The following is a 26021-nucleotide window of genomic DNA, read 5'->3' on the forward strand; positions in this document are numbered from 1 at the left end:
GGCCCACAGGTGACGTCAGCAAAGCCACGTTTTCCTAATATGGAAACGTAGCCCCGCCCTCCTAAAGGGAAGATTGACAGGTGGGGGTAGAGAAAGCTTCACTTTTAAAGACACACAACTTTCTTAAAAACACCGCATTATTAACAAAATATATCAAAGTGAAGTTATAAAAGCTTAGCGTTCACATTTTTCTGTCGTGGTTTTTAGATTTTTAAAGCACATTAAAATTATGATCATATTAATAATGTCGCTTTTAATTGTAATTTTATGGCATTTATTAATTTATATGCTTTTTGTCTTTTAAAGAGGTTTAGTTTTGAAATACTCATACTAAATTAAATAATGATTTTTCCAAATTTGCCGTTTTATGAAGACACAGATTGGGTGAAGAAGGACAAACAGGTCAGTGAGATCTGTTCAGATAACTGTTGAACAATCAGACTCGTGTGACTTGCTTCCTCTTCCCTGATCCGTTGTGGCATTGTGAGTCATCATCACATAAAACCAATCAGCTCCAAATGTGAGGAATATGTCAACTGTTTCTGAACTTTTCATTTCTGAGCTGGGACCACATTTCTATAGACTTTAAATTCAATGAAGGTGCCTGTTTTTGTCATTCATTCATTTCTGTGGAGTCTATCATCAATACTAAAATGCGTAGACAAAAATGTCTATTTTAGATGTCATTTCAGAGGGGAAAAACTTAAACATTACACTTATTGGATGTCTATTTCACCTCCGACCGAACACAACACACACTTTTGTCTGTCATTAGGATCAGTACTCAGTTATTCTCTCTTCATGGCAGCTGTGCCTATTAACTGCTTTATTCCCTTGTGACTGATGTTCAGATATTCAGGCCACTTTGCTGAATTCTGCTTGCTGAAGAAAAATAACTCTATCTGTGATAAAACACCAGAGATCCTGACGTAACATCCATTTGGCGATCTGATGACCATGTTTTCTGGGATCCGATGTAGAAATTGCACCTGCTTATGCATGAAATAACATAAAATACCAGACTTTATGCTCCCCTCTGTTTGACAGAATCATCCAGCTGTTCAAACAAAATCTAAAGGTGATTTATTTTGTCAGATATATTTATGTCTGTTACTTTTTATTCGCACTAAACACACGATATGTCGTACTTGTCTCCCTCTCTTTCTCGGGGCTTCGAGGGACGCGTGTGCATTAGTCACTGAAGGGAAAATGATCTTATTAGTCATGATTATGGCAATCATACTTATGGCATAAACATGTCACACCCACACATGCACAACTAACCTTAGCTAACAGTTTCACTTCCTTAATATACGATGAGGAAGTTTTTTCTTTTCATATTTAATGCTCTTACTGAATGAGTGTACACTTACTATCCTCAGATTCTTTGAGAAAGTCTGGATCGTGACTTTAAGGGCAGCTACACTTTTCTTAACTAAGCAAAAAGAAAATTGATCTGGATATAAAGTAAATTCCCAAAAATGCACTGTACAAACTCGTTTTCCGCTGTTCATTCACAAGCATGCGTGAATGCATCTCACGACCGTGTCATGTGTTTGGCTTTGACTGAGAGCTGGACTAGGTCATAAGACTCGTGAGGGAGACCACGAGACCTCCATCAGGACCTCCATTAGCCCAGCAGAACTCCTCCTCTTCCCCACACGCCTCAGATTAGCAGTGTTCCTCAGAAAGCCAGGCACGGCAGGACACATGTTTGCATAGCTAAATGAGATGTCTGGTATCAGCTTCTGATTTGTGCATAATTTCATTTAGCATAGATTTGAACCGAGACTTAGAACAGTGATATTATTTAACCACATCATTTGAAAATGACCGGTGGACTAAAAGTGGTATCAGTTGAGATCCCTTGAATCTTTAACCATGAGACCCGTGACACAGCCCTGTAAAATGCTTTACATCCATTTAAAGGGCCATTAAATACTTCACACACTACAGAGAGAGAGAGAGAGAGAGAGAGAGAGATGTTATTAAGATGATGAACATGTTACAGTAATCAATAAAACACAATTTTTACATACTTTTAATCCGATGTGTTTATGATCGAAATTATAGATACGATGACTCGTAATTCTGCATAATTTTGATCACATACATACTGGACGAGTCATACACTGAAATTTCATACCTAGCGTTAAAAAATAAAAGTCAGGTTATCATGTGCTTTGAATATTTTTTTGAGAAATGGGTTTTCTCTCCTAGTTTTCGGGCCTCTTGGGGGGTTTTCAAAGACCATTAACCCTATAGTATGAGTAATAATAATAGAGATGATTGACTTCATGAGATTTCAGTAGCTCACCAGCGAGAGATAAGCGTGGTGGTGGGGGGGTATCTGTTCTAGAATAATCTTCACAGCTGTTTCTATGTTGCAGTCTTGGAATGTCAGAACTGTAGAATATGCCAACTTTTCACACCCAGCCGGTCACAGGGTCATCCAGAGTTCTAGAATGACAGCCATATCCCGTGCTGGACGTGAATCTTGTGCGGATTCGTGAGGTACTGAAAGGATTTTGATTGAGTCGATGCCTCATGTTTTGCGGATTAGCACCCGAGTTTTATCTGAGAGATTGTGCTGACAGACACCAGAGAGACTGTAATGCTGTGAATTCTCACTGTAAAAATGAGTTATCGTCTCGAACTGACACAATGTGTCTTTATATCTGACTTAACTACATGAACAAACAATCAGACTTTTCCTGGCACAAACGCTATTGAGGTTTAAAACCATTTACTGTACATGTGTTAATGTCAGAGCACCACAGGAGAGTTTGTTAGAGTTTAAAATGGCTTCTGTTACTCATCAGAGCTCAATGCTTTTGTTTAGCTAATGCTGGATGGCATCAATTATGCATGGTGACTCAACAGAGCCAGAAGAGTAATTCACCTGACTACAGGGTGCTGTGCGATTGAAGCACATCAGTATGAGGAAACTGCGTAAACTGCAGCTCAGACGGCCATTTGAAATGCATGAGCTCAGCTGTTCTTTAATGAACGTATATAAAGGTTCATCTACCGTAACTTTACAGTTGGCAGTAAAGAGTCAAGGGTCCAAGAGCTGCAAAGTGCATTCTGTGTGTGTGTGCGTGCGTGCACGTGTGTAAACTGAAATTACTGAAATGTAAAGAACACAAATTGAAGATTTACTAAAATAAATAATCTTAGCAAATTTAAAAACTGTTGTTAAAGTTTGTGCGTGTGTAACAATTGATTATAAAACTGAATCTGAATATACATAAATAATACATAAAATGCATTGTCAGCTCACACACGCACAGCACCACATATCTGTCAACATTTCCAGAACTCCTGGATTATAAACATTTGTTTCGTACAACCAATTTCAACACCAGCTGGTTACTTGCCTGTCTCTGACACACCCAGACACACACACACACATTGATATTCACATACACACACAGGACTGCTGCAGAATGTGAACTACATGCACTCCCCTGAGGGTGGACAGAGTTACGGGACTGTTGTTAGTGAAACATTCTCTCATAGACTTCCAAAATAATTTGACTTTGTTCATCTCTCTCTGTCTCTCTCTCTCTCTCTCTCTCTCTCTCTCCCTCCCTCTCTCTCTCTCTCTCTCTCTCTCTCTCTCTCCCTCCCTCCCTCTCTCTCTCTCTCTCTCTCTCCCGCTCTCCCTCTCTCTCTCGCTCTCCCTCTCTCTCTCTCTCCCTCTCTCTCTCTCTCCCTCTCTCTCTCTCTCTCTCTCTCTCTCTCTCTCTCTGTCTCTCTCTCTGTGGGTGTGTGGGTGTGTGTGTGTGTGTGATTCTCTGGGCTCGGTGAGTCAACAGCTCTAACACAGAAAACATTCCATCCCCACCCTAAATGATTCCTTATGGTTCAGGGTCCCAGACTCCCACCCGCCCCCTACTGGAGTACAACACAAACCTGAGGTCACTAGTACACAAATCACAACAGCCATTCCCACTTTTACATTCAAAGAAATCCAGATTCCATACATATTGGATGTTACTCCAGTATGTTTTTCTAAATAACTAATATGCAAATATCAAATATGCTAAAATGGTAAGTCTGTAGCTGCAGATAACAGCAGATGTAACCGTTATACGACTGCAATGTCACATGAATAGAAAGGTGTATATAAAGTGTAATTTCAGACTGTCAGCACATAAACATCACACCTTGTTTGCTATGCATCTCTATCTTTTTTAAGTGGAAGAATACAAATCGTTAAACATAGATGTATTATTTCAAAACCATTAAAAGACATTTCTTATGTGTTTGCACGGAACATGGACTGAGCGTTCATCATCATTATTAGAGAAAGCGGTGAGTTAACATAACATAACACCCCTCCAAACCTCACACAAAGACATCAGACATGACCATGTCTCAACAGCAGAGACAGAACAGATTTTCCAAACCACTGTCAGACCAGACAAAGAACCTTCTTCTCTCGCTTTTAAAGTATTTTCCATTTGTAAAGGAATTGAAAGGCATCTCTTATGTTTGAAAGCTGCAGGCATGTATCTGCTCACAGAATCAAAGCAGCGTGTGTGTTTGCACCTGACCAGAGCTGAGCTGTCCAGCTGAAGAGAATCTTATTGCTGACGTTATTACTCTTTCAAATCTTAGAAGATTTCAATTATGATTATGTCTCATTTTACTATACACATTTATTTAAATCAATAAATATGTGTGTGGATGCATCATTTTCAATGTTTTTTTTTGTATTGCATGTTTAACTATATGACTTTACATCAGCTACATGGCTTTGGGGCTTAATAGGAATTTTCCAAATGAGTTAAAATCTGGGCTGTGAAGGGACTGAAGTCTTTGGGAAACAAAAGCATCTGCTGGTTTGACAGTGTCGGTTAATGGAGCTCCTCTGCCTCAGGGTTTCTATTTCCTCTCTGATAACGGTCGGGTGAACACAGCTCAGAGAGTCTGAGGATGAAATCACACACACAGATCCTGTGTTTAGTAGCGTTTAGTGATGCAGTGGGCTGTTGCGGTGAGATAACAGGAGTAATATCTTTTTTCTCTGTTCTGCTGAGCCGCTCTCACTGTCATGAGGGTTAACGTCCGCAATGCACCAACACACCGCAACGGGCTTTCACAATTGAACCATCCACACATCCAGTTTACAGCACAAATCTCATTTGAGATGCTTTCACTTTGTGTGTGTGTGTGTGTGTTTGACCTCTTACAGTGTGAATCTCAAGATCCCACTTCGACATTTTAAAGAGCACCGGTCAGATTTTCACGAGTTTCTTTTCTCTATAATGAAATTTCCTGTTACACAATCATGTTGATCACATGGTTGAAAGTTTAAGATTCCGTGTTCTGAGTCCAGTGGTGTTTATTGGTATGTTTATTAAAGAACGTGACGTGTGACAAACTGGACATCTGAAACATGAATGAATGAATGTATTCATGATTGTTCAAATAATGCCTTTAGCTTTTTTGTTTGTTTGTTTCCAAATAATGTTACTTGTGTGAGCAGCAAATATGTGGACACAGGAAGAAATGAGTATTGGTGTCGTAAATGACCTAACCCTTTTAAATGACATGTTAGTGGTCAAAGTTAAAACAAACATAAAATTAAATATAAGACTTAATACACATTAATGAATCATCACTGTATTCTTCCCTTAAAACATGATGGGCATTACATTTACCTTTCTCTAACAAAAATGTCAAAATATATTACTGTAACCTAAATCATTATTGATCTCAGTCATTATTACATAATTACTGTGTTTGCTATAAAGTAGTTTGTTATAGATAACTATAAACTAAATGTTACTAAAAGGTTTTCTGATGAAAAAACGAGCGAAACACTTTCACCATGATATGGTATGTGAGTCTTCCGTCAGTCGAGAAAAAAAGAAGATATTTTGAGAAATTTCTCAGTGGTTTTGTGTCCATACAATGGAAGTCAGTGGAGTTCAGTGTTGTTTGGTTATCGACATTCTTCAAAATATTTTCTTCTGCGTTCTGCTAAAGAAAGATAGTTGTAAAGATTTGAAATGACACAAGGGTGAATAAATGATGAAAGATTCTTTTTTCTAGGTGAACTATCCCTTTAAGTGTAGATAACTCAGTTTGAGTGTAGATAACTCAGTTTATCCAGTAGGGGGTGATGAGCTACAGACATACGGCTGTGTTCTGATTCAGGATCAGTTGCGTGAATCTGCTGTAAAGAAAACTCCTTTATTTCCGTGATGAATGAGACCACCCAATCAGACTTACACCACATCACTCTTTCATAAACACACGCTTCCCTCAGCCGGTCTGTGTTCTGTCTGAATGTTGTTTTTATGGTAACGTTAGCTCTCTGTAGTCGGTTTAACTTCACTTTGTAGAGGAAAGATCAGCTGACCATATAGGAATGACATCATTGTGTACTGATATTAAGGTGAAAATGTTGTACGACTCTCTTTATTCTATAGGTCACAGATCATATGTGTCTCAGAAATTTCCCATGAGAAAAAGTGTCAAACTGAGCTCAGGTTTGTCAAGTCTGCAATCAAAACACAATACAATTTCAAATATGACTTTCTCATCAATTTGACTTAAATCCAGATTATTTTACCTCAACAACCCACATTCATTTACACCTCCGGACTGTGTTTCAACAACCATCAGTCCTTAAATACTGAACTTTCTCTCCCTGAGCTCTGGCAGAGTATTTGGTGAATTTCGATTATTTTTACCAGCAGCTTTTTGTTTAATAACAGAAGAGAACTTGTCCACAGATCACAACGTGTGACCGCTGGCAGCTGTTAACACCTAAACCTGGTTTTGTCTCAGTCTCATGGTCTCTGTGTGACAGACTGTTATCTCAAACTGCATCTCAGCTGTGAGAAATCATTCATCACACACTTTCTTTCATTCCGTGGGCGAGTTTGAATGCCGACTGCAAATATTGACCCGTTCTTTTCTTTGGTACTCAGTGCAGAGAGAAACGGCCTGACATTGATTCTCAATCCTTGACACAAACACAAAAACCTGATTCTGTAAGGGTCTCTGTTTCACTGTCCTGAGCATTTTAGGAAAAATGATAGATGGATGAGGTTTGTGGTAGACCGCTGGTGTTAAGAATCTGTCGAGATATGAGCGCTGTGATGAAAATAGCCTGCAGTCTTTGCACTTTTGAGAAAGAATCATTTCATACTCAATAACTACATCATGCTGATGATGAGAAAACATGTATACTTTTGAGTAGTCTGCTATTTATTGTGGAGAGATAATGTTTGATATTAACCCAACAGTCATGCACAAATGCAAATTGTGTTACATACTTTATATGTGAATTTATTTGTAAAAACATGTCTGCATTTTTTTATGGTTTGGGGTTGATACAGTACAAAAAACATTAATAGTCATGTAAAAACTCTTTTCACCATGTTTCTGAAAACCCGAATGAGTTCAACACCAGAAGTAATTTATACATCATTATCACATCGGCAAAATCCATATTTTCTTGTGTTAACGCCTGCTCTTAATATAATCAATAACAACCATCATCGATTACTGATTCTGATCGATCACTGCATCAGGAGCTCTAGGAGACATTAACATTCATACATTCGGCAGACGCTTTTATCCAAAGCGACTTACGTTGCATTGTGTTACACATTTGATTCTGACTATGTGCAATCCCCTAGAATCAAACCCATGAACTTGGCGTTGCTAGCGTCATGCTCTGACCACTGAGCCACAGGAAAGCCACTGAAAACAGACATCCTGCTGTTGCTGTGGTAACCATGCATTATCATCATTGCATTGATGATTTAAATCATTTCCTGTTTGTCTGGAACACAAAACACATCGAAATGGCCTGGGGGCTTGAGGGAGGGTCTTTAGATGTCCAAACAGGTTCAGGGATGCAGATGTTCATTTGTTCTCACACCCAACTGTTGCCTTTTGCTCCTGGAGTCAACCAGATTATATGTGATCATTGTGTTTCTGCTCTACACACACACAGGAACACAAGTGAAACACACCCCTAGTTACACCCTGCATTTCCAAAGCAGCTACACAAAGGAGGGTGCTTGTATTTTGTTTGTATGTGATACTGTGTGTACGTGCCATTTTGTTTGTGTTCGGCTGTTATCAGTAGAACACCTGCTTTATGGGGACAACTGCAGCTATACAGAAGTGAGAGAGGGAGAGAGAGAGAGATTTAACATTATATAACTGTGGGTCCATGTATAGCCCGTATGTGATTTGCAGTGAGTGACGCCACCTGCTGGTGAAAGACATTAACTGTGTACTGCAGGAAGTCCTAAACTTGTCAAAACAGAAGTATTGTTGGCTATCCTCATGTTGTGTTATGGATGCTTGTGTCCCGCATTGGGTGCTGTTATTAGAATTGAAGATGATGTGTGTTTTTATTATTAAACAGTAATGTTGAGAAATAGACGGTGGCTGCCCATGTCAATTTTTGAAAAAAAATAAAAACATTCTTTACACACACAGAGGTATAATTTCAATTTTGTAGTTGTAGGAAAATGTGTCTGTAGGACAACTTGGTAGTGCAAATGTTGGCAAGACTGAGTATTTGTGTGTATAGTAAATGTTGCATACATGCACATAACTGTAATGACAAATTATCCATTAGATTTGTCCCTGGAACGCTGCAGCTCTGAGATCTGGAATGCTGTGACCTTGTAAACGACAGCAGATGCCCACTCAGCGATTTTTCCCACCCGGAATTACAGTCATCATCATACGCATGAGTGCAAACTGTTCCCCGTTCGAATAAATCAACCGTATATTTCATGCACGCACGCACAATGACAGTGAAATTATAACCTAAGCACTTTCTCTAATGAAACAAGCTTCTTACCTGAGGAGCATTTGTTGATTGAAGTTGTGATTAGTGTTAGGCTATTGTGTGCACATGCGAAAGTTGAACACGCAATTATGTGAGGATATGTGTGTTAATTGTATGCCAATAAAACAGTTTTAATTTTACTTAAATATAGTTAACTAAATATAATTTAATTGGATGCCAAATTTTTCATGCGACATACATACAAGATTGGCGGAATCGAACGTCAACGTCACCGCCATATTGGATCGGAAAATAGCGCTATTACAAGTAGCCTACAACAGCTGTAGTTTTTCTCCTGGATTAAAGCAGAATTCCGTTTAAGTTTCTAGCTTTAAATGACATTGAAGTTGAGTATAAAACAGTTCTGCCCACCCTTACTTAGAATCTCCCCTGTAAACATGAGTGTTGCTGTGAAGTCTTGCCCGGTCCAACATGGCGGATTCGTTTCTCGTCACTGCAATGGGCCACAGCGTTCAAGGCAGCGTCCGTCAATATATATATATACATCTTTTATATATTATCTGTGAGTATCGCCCCGTAAAGTTTTCCCAAACCAAGTTTTCCCAGTATAACTAGTTCGGTTCTGTTCAAGCTGCATGTGTTGTGACGCTTGTTTCCCTCCGCACGCGCAATGCAGGTTTACTTCACAGCAATACGCACATGAAAATAACAGATAACCATCTTTTGAATTATATTTGTTTTACTGCCTTTTTAGGGCAAATACAGCTTTAGTTATATCAAAGGCTCGTGTTATTCTGTGTTTGTCTTTAAACCCCACGAGCTTTAATGGGCAGATTGCTCGTCTGTTACACAAGGGGAACAGCAGGGGTCTTGCTCTTACTGTATTGACTTGTTAGAGGTCACATCAATCAAGATAACAACCAAAAGATTGGGGTAAAGAAATGATATTTTTCAGCTCAGTAAACCATAGAACGTTACTTCTATAGAATGGGTTGCTCCAACACATTATTGGATGGAAATTCCAATTCCATCATGGAATAGTCGATATGTGTTTACCTTTGACCCAGCATCACATTTTGCACATTCTGCTGTTCATGAGCTGTATTTTTCTTTTAAAGAATGATTTATTCTGAGCAGCATTATCAAGAAACCGTATATTCTTGGACATTGGTGTCTTTTAGCATATTTTATAAACTTCAGATTCAGACTTTAGATCAACAGGATCCATCCTGCACAACTACAGGTTTTTATGACTAAAATCTAATTTCTTTTCTCTCTATTGTAGATCATAGAACTGGTTTGCTTGGAAATGTGCTTTTGTACAATGAGTTTTGTGAACGTGATCCACCGGTAGGTTGCGCTCCTGTACCATTCTCCCTCTCTCTCTCTCTCTCTCTCTCTCTTTCTCTCTCTCTCTCTCTCTCTCTGAGCACCTCCATCAGTCTGAATGTCTCAGTGGGGCCGTAACAATGCAGACTTTCTCATATTCTGTTCCTTTTATACACGCTGAATGATGATCACATAGAGAGAAATGACACAATACACAATTACAGGACTTACAGGTACTCGGTGTCCCCTCTGCTTTTATAATCAACACTCTTTTCTGTCTCGCTCTACAGCTGTCAGTCATTTGTTACAGATGATGTTTATGTCCCAGCAGACACACACACACACACACACACACACACGCACACACACACACACTTTAACAATGTCTGATCTTTGATTGATGGCTGTCACTCACAATCCAAATACATTGCTTTGACTTTATACTAGCATAGTGAGTTTGAGATCTCATGATCTTCTTCATCATATTTTTTCATTTTATTTTTAGATTTATTATGAAGAGTTTTGTGTCTGTTCTCCTAAATAGCATCAGTACCTGAGAAAATTAATGCTTACATGAAACGCATTTGAGATCCGTGCACATTGATGTTTTATGTATGAATTGCATTATTTTAGCAAAGACTCAGGACGTCAAAGCTGAATTTTCATTTTATTTCTTTTGTGTTTGTTATTAGCAAAAGCTCTTGGCTGTTAAATGTTTGCCGCCGCTGAATGAGGGTGAAGCGCCGGGAGTTGTGCAAGTTTAATGGTGTTGTGATGATTCAGGTAACAGCCTCATGAGAATCAAATGTGTTTCATGAGAAAGAAAGATAAGCATCTGTCTGTCTTGCTCAATCTGTTTCTTTGGTGGTCATGAACCAAAGAGAATAAATGTAAACATTTATAGCATCTGTAATATTCCTCTTCCATTAACCACACATACTTCCATAAATGATGCAGATTTATAAATCTGAAGAAGCCCATACACACACTGTAATATTTCTAGGAACTAATTGTATACAATAGTATCTACTACAACTGCAGTTTTTTTTAAGCATTCTTATTTGGTTGCTTGACTCTATAATATTACCATCTGTATATATGGCTCAGGTCCATCCTCTAATAGAAGTCTATTTTTGTTGCCAGTTTTACTCTCCGCCAGGCGAGAATCACAAGTTCTTCTCAACGGGTCACATGATGTGCATTATGTCACTATGAATCTTTACACTGCTTCATATATACGGGCTGTTACTGTAGCATGATCTCTATTGTGGGTAATAAACACATGATGTGTTGTACTCAGATGACCGGCATGAGCAGATGAAACACTCCACGGCCTCCATATGCCATTTCTGCAGGATATCACGCCAGCGGAACGCTGATCAAGAGATTCACATTTATCTTCTGTGTGTGTGTGTGTGTGTTTGTGGCCGGTAATTAAATCTCTCCTGGTTGGGTTGATGGAGGTACAGGTATTATAGCCGTGGTTCTTATTTACTAATACTAATATAGCTGACTGACCAGACGCTAATGAAATGATGAGACGAGATATGACGTCTGTGAGGCCAGAGATGTTTGTCCTCAGTCTCTTTTCTCTTATATATGATTGCTATATGCAGATAATGTTATATAGTAGAGTACTGGTTCTCAGATTAGTGACCCCAAGATGGATCCGGGAGGGGGACTTAGAAATAGAAATGTATCATACATTATGTGCAGTTAGACATAAAAAAATAAGACCGCCAACCAAAAGAAGGAGATGTTCCAGCATTGTATAATTGAATATATTTTGGGTTTATTTAGGGCCCCCCCGAGCGAATCACCATGCACAGAGGGGGCCTTACAACAAAAACATTTGAGAAACGCTGTAATAGAGATAACATAAGCCAGAAATATAACGCAGTCGCTCGTCAAAAGTATCATGGTATATTTGAAAATAAACACATACATTATACACAAATACAAAAAAACAACAGAAATAAGCTTCAGCAGTCTGAATATATATCATTGTAAAAAATGAAACCAGTTCTTACTTTGCCATCCCACACTTGGTTAAAGGTCTTACTCTCTCTTTAATTTCTACCCACAGACGGGGATATCCACTTCAGGACCTCTAAAGAGGACACCGTTTACTCCACAGTGATCCGCTTCACCTAATGCATGTGGACAGATCACAGACCCCTGGAGAAGCCGAGCGGTGAAAACTCTGAATTTGATCATCCGTAACGTGTGCGCGTGTTTGTGGCCCTGGGGTTTGTGTCAGACACCCACACTTGATCATAGATGCTCCTTTGACCCGAGACCAAAGTCACAAACATAATTTCAAACAAATGTCATGTACAGCGACGATTCACCCTTCCTTTCAATTCTCTAAGAACATTTAAAGTATTAGTAGCTATTTGAACAAGAAAAATCTGTTCACTGCAGTCTTTGAAGAAGACTCAATGTGTTTGTGTTCAACATCATGAGTCCGGTTCGAATGCTTGTTTAGATGAGCTCAAGACTTCCATCAGAATTAGCATTCATATTACTATGAATGCGTCATCCTTCCGTCCCTTCAGAAGGAGAATGGAGTTTGAACAGAACGATCCTGTACAACCGGTTACCATGGAGACTTGATCTTCGGAACAGCATCACTTCTTGTTGATGTTCCTAATCAACGAAAAAACATGAAAGATGAGAGATTGTCCACACACCAGGAGAGCCAAGGTGAGTGTTTCTGTTTGTCTGATTCTGTGTGTGTGTGTTTTCGTGTTTGTGAGTGTTTTTGTATGCATGTGTTTGTGTGTGCGCGCTTGTGTATGTGTTTTTGCATGGGTGTGTGTGTTTTAGTATGCGTGAGTTTGTGTTTTTGTTTGTGAGTTTGTGTTTTTGTTTGTTAGCGTGTGTGTGTGGATGTGGCTTGTGCTTGTGATTTTGCATTTGTGTGTGTATGTGTTTTAGTACGCATGAGTTTGTTGTTTTTGTGTGTGTGTCAGCATGGGTGCCTGTGTGTGCGCGTGTGTCCCTGTGTGTGTGATTTTGTATGCATGCGTTTGTGTGTTTTTGCATGCGTGTATATGCGTGCCTGTTTGTGTTTTTGTATTCGTGAGTTTGTATTATTGTATGCATGCATTTGTTTGTATACGTGCGCTTCTGTGTTTTTGCATGCATGTGTTTGTTTGTGTGCGTGTTTTTGCATGCGTGTGTGTTTGTGTGTGTGGTTGAGTCATACACTTGTTTGTGGATGAAAAGAAGAGATGGCGCTGGTGTAAAAGAAATTGATGGTTAGAAAGCACAATCCAGAAGACGTTCACATCTGAATCTTTGTGTTTGTCTCGGTTGTGTTGTGCAGAAGCTGTGGGGCATTACTGAAAGTACTCCAGCCACATTATGAGACTCATGTGAAGAGTTTGAACTCCTCTCCTGTTGCCTTCAGCTTTTCTCTCACTAGACCTCACACACACACACACACACACACAGAGATAACACAAATGCCTGCACTTCAGATGCATGTGTAGCCGTGGGATTTTTTTAAATGAATGTATTTTTAGATCATTGTGACGTCGCTGTAGAGCTCAATGGCCAGCGGCGGTACGCCACTCAAATACACTTTGAGCCACGAACACGCTGTACTGAAACATCTGCTAACATTTTCTGTCTCACGTTTTCTCGTTCTCCCTGAAGCGCTCCATTTGCCCTCAATAGAAATCAACCGCTACAGAAATCTGAGTTCAGATGCGTGTTCTGTAAGGTAAAGGGGAGCGTGTGCAATACAAAAGTTTTTTTCTGCATAGATATGTTTTCCACAAACTTGACCAAAAAAACCTCCATCACGTAATACTTCTTTGCGTCTAGCACAACATTTATATTTTGTCATCTAGCAGACGCTTTTATTCGCGGCATTCGTGTCCAGACTTTAGAGTATTTTGGGGGGTTTATCTATCATAGTGTGTGTGTGTGTGTGTGTGTGTTTGTGTGTTTGTGTTTGGTCAGGTCATTATTCACATGAATGAGCACTTTTGAAGGATGTTTTCTGTTCTGATGTGGCTGGATTGATCAATGTGTCTGATTCCAGCACAGATCTGACAGGAAGTAGGTCAGCAGAAGCACACCTCCTCCTGTTCACAATAAACGAGCAACATTTAATAATAATGACGGTCTGAAATAACCACCGCTTTTGTTCAGCAGTCTTCCAATGTTTCAATATCAGATACGGTGTCATTTTTGCATATTCTGTTCCTTTAATTGGATCAATTGGATGAGAACAAATCTAGAATCCACATCACAGATGATTTAGAGCTCCCAGGAACAAGAGTTCAGTTTAAGAGAATGTTCTGCACAACGTTTTATAAATCAATGAGTGCTTCCATCTGAAAGCGTATCAGATTAAAATAGAACAGCCGCTCAGTGCTCAGTGTTCGACAGCTCTGTTTACTGGACCTTCATTCAGTTCTGTTCTGTGAATGTGGAAAGATGGTTTAAGATCACAATGTAGGGCTTGATAGTCTTGCAGACTTATAGAATAACTGAGACCCCATCTCTTTAGTATTTCAGCAAAGATGCTTCAAGTGTGGCCTTTGCAGTTTTTCCCAAAATGAAAATGTCTCAGTTTAAGATGGTTCAGGTGAATTCAGAACAATTCTGACATATATAAAATATCAGTAAAACAGAAAATGGCTGAGGAAAATTGCTACATATAGACTTCTGACAGTTAGATCATCTGTATTCTCTGAAGATGTTTCTTTAGACTCTTGGGGAAAGATATGTCAGTGTTTATGATTTGATGTGTTGTTTTGTTTGTTTTGTTTATAGACGTGCAGTGATCTGATGATGATGATCATTTGAAAGGCCAGTTCTCTGCTCAGACTCTTTTAATGACAGATGTTGTTTAACTGATGTGATGTTTGTGGCTTCAAGGCTTCTGATTTAAAATACAACAAGTCAGAAACGGTGCACACGGTGAGATCCTTTACTTGAGTTGGTTTTCTTTCATTTAAATCTGTTTCTTTATTTTAAACATTTCCGTAAAGTGTAGTGTTTCTGTCATCTATAAAATCTGCTTTTCTAGTGAGCAGAGACAGTATTACTGCAGTTTACCACCATCATGTGTGTGTGTGTGTGCGCTTGTGAGACTGTGTGAGTGAGTGTTACTGTGTGTGAGAGAGTGTGTGCTTTTAGTAACATTATTAAGAGAAAGTGTGTGTGTGTGTGTTTGTGTGTGACATTAGTCAGAGGAGGTGTGTTTTTGTTTGAGTGAGTGTGTGTGTGTGTGTGTGTTAGTGTGTGACACAAGTCAGAGGAGGTGTGTGTGTTTGTGTGGGTGAGAGAGAGAGATTGCGTGTGTGTTTGTGTGTGACATTACTCAGAGGATGTGAGTGAGTGTGTGTGTGTGTGTTTGTGCGTGCGTGCGTGCATCTGTGTGTGTTTTTGTGTGACATAAGTCAGAGGTGGTGTGTGTGTGTGACATTAGTAAGAGGATGTGTGTTTTTGTATGCGTGTGTGTGTTTGTGTGACATAAGTCAGAGGAGGTGTGTGTGTGTGTTTGTTTGAGTGAGTGAGTGTGCGTGTGTGTGTGTGTTTGTGTGACAAGTCAGAGGAGGTGTGTGTGAGAGAGTGAGTGAGTGTGTGTGTGAGTGAATGCGGGTGTGTGTAACATTAGTCAGAGGAGTGTGTGTGAGAGAGTGAGTGAGTGTGTGTGTGAGTGTGCGTGCATGTGTGTGAGTGCGTTAGCTACCACTAAGAAGCCATCTCTCTTTAAATGTGTTGAAGTGTAAGACGAGCGAGTGTGTGGAGTAAAGACGAGGCGTGACACAGCTGCTGCAGACCCTTCAGGGTGGGTTTCCCTCCTCCAGTCACGACTCGCAGCAGGAATGTGTCATGTGACTCCAGAAAGCCAATCAGACGCTGCTGTGCGGGGATTCCATGTGTGGGGGTGTATAAACAACTTAATGACACATTACGGCATTACATTATTAGAGATTAACACGGCACAACGCTTTAAGGTTTGGCTACATGAAGAGAAATACATGTGTATAGATCTATGACCACACACATACTAATACATACAAATTGTGATTTCATTTTTGGCTGATGGATGAAAAACATCTCTTACAGCCGTGTCTGGACATCAAAATAAAAAAAATTCATATGAGCTGCAGAAGTTGTGAATACAGCTCCACCCTAATAATAAATGTAGCGTTCTCTCCGTCTAGAGAGGAGAGTGCTAGAGTCTTGATTTATTTTTTGCACACACACACACGTGGGCGCAGTAGAGAATAAAGCCAATTAACATCAATGTCAGCAGCCATTTATTATCCGAGCAGGTAACCTGAGATGACAGCGAGGGTCCTGTCGGAGCCGTACACCCCCACAGATCCGCTCTCTCTTCTTCTTCATTTATCTCCCTGTTTCTCCTCCCACGTCTGTGATGCGATGAAACCACAAACGCAGATTCACATCGAGCTGTGTGATGATGTGTCTGCACATATGTTCCTCATTGTTCCTCACAGCTCATGTTCTATTGACAGAGCCGCACCTGAAATGAGCAAACACGCGGCAGACCGCTCCTCCGCACCTGTGCCAGGTGTGTGTGTGTGTTTCCGTGACCCGAGACCGGGCGGCCTGGATGATGCCCACCCTCCACGGTTTGTCAACTATACATGCTTTGAGTGAACAAACGTTAATCCTACACAAAATAACGCAACATATGACATCTATTTTCCATTCCTTTCGGTGAATTAAATTGGGATGGTGGGCGTTGAGGACACGAAAGCTCCTTTGACATACTTTGATTTTTGTTAATGCAAACTTCATAAGAATCGTTATTATTTTTCTACTGTGATAATAAATCTCTATGGACAGATGTGTGGTCACACTTCAGACACCCGCCCACTTCTGTCTGCTTGTTTTGTCACACCTGTCAGATGACCGGCGGGTCGCCACAGCGGTGGGACGTCATGCCAAACTGTTTACGGATGTGTTTCTGTCTCTTCTATTCACTGTGATGAGAACGGATGACATTCATGAGTGACAGAGAAGAGTTCAAATCTGATGAGACGTGATGTCATTTCTACCAGATTCTCCGTGCTTCCTTTCTCAGAAAATCCCGCTCTGTCTCACAAACCTCTTTTACACACACAGCGGGCAGCAGGTCCACGCTCACTGTCGGAAACTCGGATGATGAAAGAGACTCAAATCCTTCCTTTGAATAATTCACATGGAGCAGTTTAGCAGTATGTCAGGCCTATCCGCCTCGAATGAAACGATTACACAGAGAATTTCTCATGAGCCGGAGGCAGAAGCAGGGAATTCCCGCAGAAATCCTGTATGTTAGCAGTTACACATGCTTATTTATACCTTCATAAATGAATATTCATTCATTTCGTTTTGAACATGAATGATCAATGAGAAGCTTTGCTAGGCAACAGGGATTCCAGAATCTGAGAAAGTCTCAGTAGATATTTATATATTTTTATTTAAGTTATAAGGACCATGTAGAATATTGAACATAAATGTTTCTATTTGATGCACTGTACCAGATTTAACCTGTAGGTATGGATTTTATCTTTAAAGAGATAGTTCACCCAAAAATAACAATTCTGTCATCATTTATTCATCCTCAGGTTGTTTCAAACATGTTTAAATTTCGTTGTTCTGTAGAAATAAAGAAAGATATTTGTGAGATTGTTTGCCATTTTTAGTTCTGTGACATCATCCACTACCATAGTAGGAAAAATATTTAGTATTTTGTTGTTCTGTTGAACACAAAGTGAGATATTTGGATTTTAGGAACACAAGCAGTTCTGGGGCACCATTGACTACCATTTGATTCCTCCTACTATGACAGTCAATGATGTCACAGAATTGAAAATTGCTAACATTCTTCCAAATATCTTTCTCTGTGTTCATTAGAAGAATTTTTACAGGTATGACATGACATGAGGGTGAGCAAATGATGACAGAACTTTCATTTTTGGGTGAACTAAGCCTTAAATATATCCATTAACACCTTTTCAAAGTCTTAACCTGTTCTTTATTTTTTAGTGTCATGTATGTCACCGGCATCACCAAAACAGAAACTGAAAAAGTTTCCTGATTGTTCTCCTGATAATACCAAAAAAAGGCATCGACTAATTTGTGTGTTCATGTTGGACAAAATGCCGAATTAGGGGTGGTTTGTCAACAAGACGCATCCAGGCAGTCTTCTGACCTCTGATGGCAACGACACTGAAGTTCAGCTGTGTGAAGATGAGAGATAACACTGAGACAAACCATCACACACACACTTGAGTAAGAACAGCACTTAAGCATGATGGGAAATGTTAGCACTGGCTGAAATCACCGTCTCTGCAGGTCGGATAAAGAGCTGGCGGAGACTGCGAGGTTAATGACATCAGACCGAGAGAAACAGGGACAGAATGTCTTTCTGGAGCTCTGGTACGGTCACTGTTCTATATCTTGCCACCGGAATAAAGAGTTCAATGACTTAAAGAGCTGTCTTGTGTTCCACAGGAGGAATAACAGCAGACAGGTGTGTGGAACAGCATGAGAGTGAGTGAATATTAACCTGTATTTCACACCAGTTCTTAAAGGGACAGTTCACCAAAAGATTCTTTCATCATTTACTCCCTGTCATGTAAAACCTGAATGACTTTCTTTCTTCTGCAGAACACAAAAGAAGATATTTTGAAGTACGTCGATAATCAAACGACACTTAACCCTGTTGACTTTCATTACACAGGCAGAAAACCACTGAGACATTTCTCAAAATATCTTCTTCTCTGTTCCACCGAACGACTTTATTGGGTTTTAGACCCCTCTTATAGGTGTGAAGTAACTGTAATGCATGAAAATCTGCTGCTGACCTCTATAAGCACCACGTCCATCTTCATACAACATTTAAGTGTTAATTCATTTGAAAGCACATGTCTCTGCCTGAAAACTGTCTGTAATGAGCCACGTTTGCAAAAGTTTGCATGCAGAAAGTGAATGTGTTGGCAGACAGGCGAGAATTTTAACAGGCACCAATTACACCCTTCCATCCACCCACCGGGGTCCTCATCATCACGCCTTCAGGTGTGTGTTGTTATCTGCAGACACATGCGCACACACTCTCACTCAAACACACACAGTGTTAAAAGCTCCCTGTTTTTCAGGTTATTTGCATGAAATTAGTCGCCCACTGATGCAAGTAATTGCGCATCAATTAAAAGCAACATCACGCGTCCAGATAATGATGGAGAGTGAATTGAGAACATTGTGTCGTTATCTGCATCTCTCCTTTGCACTTTTGTCAGTTTAGAGGGCTGTAAATGAAACCGTTATATGGACTGGATGGCGAGAGGTTTGACAAAAGATGTGGATGTGTCATACTAGCAAACTAGAGCTACACTGGCAGAAGTGATGGGTTGTGCAAAAGTTGCCCTCAGGTTTTCTGGGTGGTTGCTGGACTGTTTTTGATGGTTGTTATGAGGTTGCTAGACTGTTCTGGGTGGTTGCTAGTGTGTTGCTGGGTTTTATTGTTTCTAGAGTGCCTACGGTGCTTTGGTGACACCTTGGTATCTAAAGATGATCTGATCATTAAGCTTCTAACACAAGAGACTGTTTCCACACTCATTTTTGAAGGCCCTGATCAATATGCCATCACCATGGCAACAGATCCACCCTCTCACATCTGTGCTAAAATAATTGAAATATTAGAGCTGGAGTTATTCAACTCAAAGAAAGCAGTGAAAAGCAATATCATTTATAGAGGCTCTGTTTGTACTGCCTAACGCTAATACTGTAGTATTTATTTACTATAGTAAAATGTGGTATACGTATAGGACACTATACTATACACTGTAGCAAAATGACTATAGTTTACTATACCGTAATCTAGACACAAATAGAAGTTTTAGTTTTTACTTGTGTGGATGTACAGAAAGAGCCAAAGGCCTGAAACCACCTTTTCATTTGAGTGTTCAAAATAAATGATTATGGAGCTAAAATCTAAAATCAACTAAAATCTGTTTTGCTTATAATATAATAAGTAAAGAGTTTGCATTCAATTACATGTATATATAACTTCTTATGTCTTCTTTGCCCTGCCAATAAACTTGAATCTTCTTGGATGGATATGGAAACTTTGTTAGGGCCCATTTGAAGTGAAAACAGCCTCCAGACAGCTGCTGTCGGATCCGCTGGCCACTGCATTTGCATATTTATTGCTGCTGTTAGAATGAGAAGGGAACCCTCATCTCTTCCTTCCTGCAGTTTCGTGCTTCTTTTCATTCTCAAGATTTCCAAGATCATTCAGAGAGTTTGAGGGCCTCCTTTCCATCTGTGTGGAGAGGCTGGATAGAATGTGTGATGGATTTTCTCCTAACAGCTCTCCGGGGAACCGTTTTAGCTCAAAACAAAACCGAAAAGCCTACTCATGCCCGGGACTAATTTCACATGAGCCTTTGTGATGTTAATAGACATTGGCTTCGGAACCAGAACTGTGAACTCCAGCTTACACTTTAAAGCTTCTTATATCAGCTAATATCACAGGACATTTATATCGTGTGGTGGTGTGGAGTCTGTTCTGTTGGGTCTGTTCAATGTATGTTCAGTTTTGAGTGGATTCGTTTGGTGTGGATCTGCAGGGGTTTGCTTTGGTGACTCGTGTTAATCCAACCGCGCTCACTTCAGCACCACGGAGAGTTCCATTACCCGCGTGCACTCGCGCGCACCCGATACTCAAACCCCACGAACGCTCATTTCCTGGCGGGTCTCCATCCACGATGACTCGAGTCTAAACCTCGTGCCGCAGTTTATTCTTGTTTCACTGTGTCGGGGGACGCGCAGAAAGTTGCGCCCGTGTCACTCCGACAAAGCAAGAGAAAAGCCTCCGGAGAATCGTGACTCGAGGAAAAAGAGCAATGCGTCACGGGTGGGGTGGGGAGGGGGGTGTAATTCATATCCACGCATACATTCACAGTGTACACTCACCGCGCCGCGTCACATTCACTGGGACTGGCTCTCTCTCTCTCTCTCACTCGCGCTCTCTCTGGCTCTCTCCATCACTTCTCATTTCTTCTTGAAGTACCGCAGAGAGAACGCGCCTCCGCCGCTGCTGCTGCATTGAGGAGAACGTAAGAAAAGAAAGTCTGAAGAAAGATCCGCGGTCCGGTCCGCTTGAGATGGAAAAGATGGCGTGAAATCCGGTAGGTGAGTGAATTTGTGCAAGTGCTTGTGAAGGTTTACGCACGGAAAACGCATGACATTAACTTATGTTGCATTAACCCGGGACACGCTGTTGCGTCCTGAAAGCAAGATGCGTTTTTTTGCAAAGTTGAACTGCTTCAACTCGACTCGGCGTCTGAGAAACGCCACGCTCGTGACGCAAAGCGCGGAATATGACGCGACGCAACAGCCAAAGCGTCCGTTTGTCGCATGTGTACGCAAATCAGCTCTTCCATTAATTTACACGAAACGAAAGACCCCGTCGTGTGTAAATCTAAGTGTTCACATTGAAAGCGAAGCCGCCCCTGATTTTTTTTACTGAAGTTCCATTTATCCAGTCGGAATAATGAGATGAAAGTGTTGCGTTATGATACGCTGTCACATTATTGCGTACTTTTAGAAAAAAAGAATGTAAAAGCATAACTTAAAACATAAAAATGTTTGAATAGTTTATTATCTGGGCCTATATAAATGCTTTTTACATCATTATAAATTGTATAGCATTCAGGTTATTCATGTTGTGTTAACCTTACAAATAAAAGAGTTCTGTGTTAAAGTAGACGATTGTGATTTTGGGTTTGACCTGCTGCTGTGCTTCACCAGGCGGAACTGCACACTTTCATACAGTATTGACATTTACTGTATAGAACCTTAAAAGGTAAAGTGGGAATTGTGATTTGGTTGATCTCGTGAATACATTTGGCACCTGCAAGGTATAAAGATTCTTCTTCGAAAGCAAATGTCCACTGTTCATAGTGTGGCTTTATGGCGTGTGTGTGTGACAGAAGGACAGAATGGACAGGATTGATTCTCATGCACAATGTCAGGACAGGCTCAATCTCATTACGGGCTGTGGCTTGCGTCAGAGCCGGCCGGTGATGGATGCTGGAGATCTGCACGCACACTCAGGACTTTACGCCCAGTGCTAAAAGGGTAAAAGCTGCGGTGCGTGAAACAACCAGCCCCAGAGGAGAGAGAGAGAGAGAGAGAGAGATGCGCTGAATACAGAACTACTGCTGCATTATTAATATATATATATATCTTTACTAAAGTGATGTAAAAGCGTTCTGTATTCATTTCACCTTTAACTGAATTACTTTTGTTGGTGCAACGTGATGTAGTCAGATTCATAAAATTATACGACCTGTTTTGGACACTGTGGTACTTCAGTTTTTTCTATAATGACATTGATGTGTACCATGGCACTGCCGTTGTATCCAGTAGTGGGTTAAAGTATAATGTAAATACTACATACTTTTGTATCATTATATAATTTAGTATCATATATCAACATATCGTAGTATTACGGTCTTTGTTCTCCAAAGGAAACGAGGAAAGGAATATTTTATTGATTTGCGTTTTATGAAGAAACAATTTATTGCTGTGTCAGAGTTTTCATATAGTAGTTATTTAATCTAGATCACTCACCTAGGACACACGCACACACACACACACACACACACACACACACACGCACACACATGCACAAACACAGACACACGCACACACAGCTAATCAGTGAAGTGGATCAGAACAATTTCCCCCCCACACAGAGGTCATAACCCCTGACCCTGTGCATTTGTGCTGAAGCATATTGAAGCATTGTGTTTATCCGTTGGGTATTGAAAATATTTTTTTGCATGACAACATCAAGATTCCAGTTTTGAATGATTTTTCATTCTCACTTGAAGTTTCTTTTTTGAAACGGGAAAAAAGTGGTTTTGTGTCGTGATGGATTGTCTAGAACAGATTGTACTCAATACACACGGCACAGTTTTACAGTCATACAGTATGAAACTGTAGCAATCTGTCTACATTAGACGCACACGCACACTTCATTGTGGTTTAATGTGTGCAGGCGTGCAGTATGAAAGCCCCACAGCTGGCGGAGGGTCCCGGTGACCATTGAAGCCTTTACCTATCCATCATTACACTCCTGCAGGACGTGTGTGTGATTTGCTTGTATACCGTTTACCAGAATATTTGTTTCTTTGTTATTTTTGTATGCAGGACTTCACAATACGAAATGACCTTGCTTGTGCCAGTTAATTATTATTCGCTCAAACAAAATGTACTTTAGAGATGAAGGTGTGTGTGTACCCGCAGGAGTGTGTAAGGGTGACATCTCACTCATGGGTCCTGTTTGCTTATACGCCACCATTCAGAGTACAATTACCCGTCGGTGGAGGGGTCAAACTGCGTGTCTTAACTGCTGATGGCGCAGTATCCTGTAAATGCGCTCCATTTACCCCGTCCAGCTCCAAGCGGGGGTTAATGCAGAAAACGGGTGTCGCAATGATTACATCATCCTCCTAATTATGTCACAGCCTTTATTTGGTCCGAGAGGAAATGATGTCATGGTTTTTCTAGATCTGTCGGTGTGGGGGCTCAATGTTGCCGCAGCGGACCCGACCTGAGTGACGTAGAGTTTTTAAAGTTGAATAGTGTGTAAATTGATCTTGGGTTCATTTGCTTTTGGGTCGTCAAATGGTCTGTGTTATCCAGAACGCACCGCTGAGTTTGAATTAGATTGGTGATTCATTGGTGTCGTGCTGTTTGGTTGTGTCATGAGCGAATGTCTTCTTTCAGTATTTAATCTTGAGGTAGTTAATGTGTGTGTGTGTTGTGTCTCGCTGTGATTAATGAAGGCTTCTGTGACAGTATCAGCGGCCCAAGAAACCCAACTGTTAGAAAATCATTTGTTTTGTTGTGGCTGAATGTGGACAGATGAAGGTTTCGCTGATTTCTCAGGAATCCGCTGGAAGAGTCACATCAGCGCTTGAGTCAAGCAGTTTGGACTGGATTTTAATTCTCATTGCACACAAGGGCTAATGAACGTGTCAAAAGGACTTCATTTCATTCTGTATGTCTTGTGTGAGGGATAATGTACAGGCAGACGGTTGTTATCGCAGAAATAAGCCACGGCAGTGTGATCAGGACTCGACATGAAGTGAGGGGGTGATGTATTACACTGGAAGGGCTGATTTCGATATAACAATTAGCTGCTTGTACATTATTCTGCTTATTACACGGCTACTTGCCACATGAGAAAAACACTGTAATGGGAATTTGAAATATTTTATTAGCTCATTTTCCGCAAGGAAAAGCCGCTTACTTTCAGTTCTGAGGTAAGAACAGATGTCACGAACAGACAATTTGCTTTAATCATTTGTAAATATAATGTCATACATGTTATTAAAAGACATTTATATTTACTTTGTCGAAAAACTTGATGGGTCAAAATGATTTTGTTCACCGAGTATTATTAGTTTTGAGTGGTTGTAATCTGGGAATAACGAATCTGCAAATGTCTAGACTGGCCAATCAGAATCTAGCATTCCAAAGAGACGTGTAATAATCATTTGTAAATATAATGTCATATATGTTAATAAAAGACATATTTACTTTTAATTTGACAAAATTATTTGCTTCATCCGCGTCACCGTGTGTTATTCGCTTTGAGAGGTTGTTATCTGGGAATAACAAACCTGCAAATGTCACGACTTGCCAATCAGAATCAAGCATTCCGACGAGCCGTGTAATAATTAAGCCACTTTTATAAAACTGTTATTCCATATGAGTAGCAAGGTTTCATAAAATAAAGTAATCAAAATTATATGTAGACTATGTTATGCGGTCAGCCGTTATAAATCGGGGTATTTTATAAGGCTTTTAACTCGGCTCAGCCAGAATCAGAATCAAGTACCAGAACTGACCGTTTTATAAATGTATTAAGAGGATTTGTGTTATGCTCGGACGTATTCTCACTTCTCTTGTCCGTTTGGCTCAGGGTGTTCAGATGGTAATTATCATTATTATAATTTTTTTATTAGAATATAATTGGAATAAATCCAGAATTTTTTTTCAAGATAGTCTATACAATTCTTATTTTCCCCCATTAATAACAACTAAGGGTTAACATAAACAAACAATCACAACCAGATGTGAATTATAAATGGCAGATAAATGAGTATGAATGATGCTCAGCATATTGTTTAAACAGACAGTAGGAGGAGGTTGAATCAATTATCGTATCTCAGCCAAAGCCAGATCTTTAAAACATGAAACGCTCCTCCATTATTCAGAAAGATCTGAAGATAATTTGACTCTTCTGGAGAGGTGAAGGAGAAACAAGACACAGTCAGATAGTGAGAGTGTGACGTGCATCTCTTTTAATTTAACACAATTTCTTTCTAATATCCACAAAACACACTTTTTTGCATTGAACTACCCATAATAATAATAAGGTTCTTCACAGCGATACCATAGAAGAACCTTTTCTGGTTCCACGAAGAACCAAGGTTCTTTAAATAACCATCTTTTTCCTACATTTTTATAATCTGGAGAACCTTTCTTCACCACAAAGAACCTTTCGTAAGATTTTAAATATATGGCATATTTTTTTTGTATGTAATACACTGACCTCTAAAACAGTTTTTGGGTCTATAGGTGGAACCTTTATCTGAAAGTTAGGCCAAGTAACTTTTATCTTAGAATAAAACATTAGCCTTGTTTTTTTTTGCCTTTAATTGTACAGCTGGGTTGTAGAGAGGACAGGAAACGAGATGGGAGAGAGAAGGGAGTGGGTCAAGGAAAGACCACGAGACGGAATCGTACTCGGGTCGCCCGATTGCGCAATAGCGTCAGATGTCGGAACACTTTCCACTAGGCTATCAGCTCCGTCAACGTTTGACTTTTAACAGAGAGA

At 40.1% G+C, this 26021-nt stretch overlaps 1 protein-coding gene across 5 annotated transcripts in view; it reads left to right on the top strand.

The window, feature by feature from the left end:
- The first annotated feature begins 18036 nt into the window (after window positions 1-18036).
- The window catches only part of LOC130407689 (synaptic vesicle glycoprotein 2C-like), a 38966-nt gene continuing 30981 nt past the window's right edge, over window positions 18037-26021 (top strand). The window contains exons 1-4 of one of the 5 annotated variants that reach the window (XM_056730826.1): window positions 18037-18394; window positions 18458-18541; window positions 18617-18635; window positions 21174-21298. The gene's annotated coding sequence lies outside the window, so the exon portion shown is untranslated. Of the gene's footprint in view, window positions 18395-18457; window positions 18542-18616; window positions 18656-21103; window positions 21299-26021 lie in introns of those variants that run through there. The other 4 variants (XM_056730827.1, XM_056730825.1, XM_056730828.1 and 1 more) reach the window with 4 other exon arrangements.

The sequence above is a fragment of the Triplophysa dalaica genome, chromosome 19 (genome assembly GCF_015846415.1).
Source record: "Triplophysa dalaica isolate WHDGS20190420 chromosome 19, ASM1584641v1, whole genome shotgun sequence".
Classification (NCBI taxonomy): Eukaryota; Metazoa; Chordata; class Actinopteri; order Cypriniformes; family Nemacheilidae; genus Triplophysa; species Triplophysa dalaica.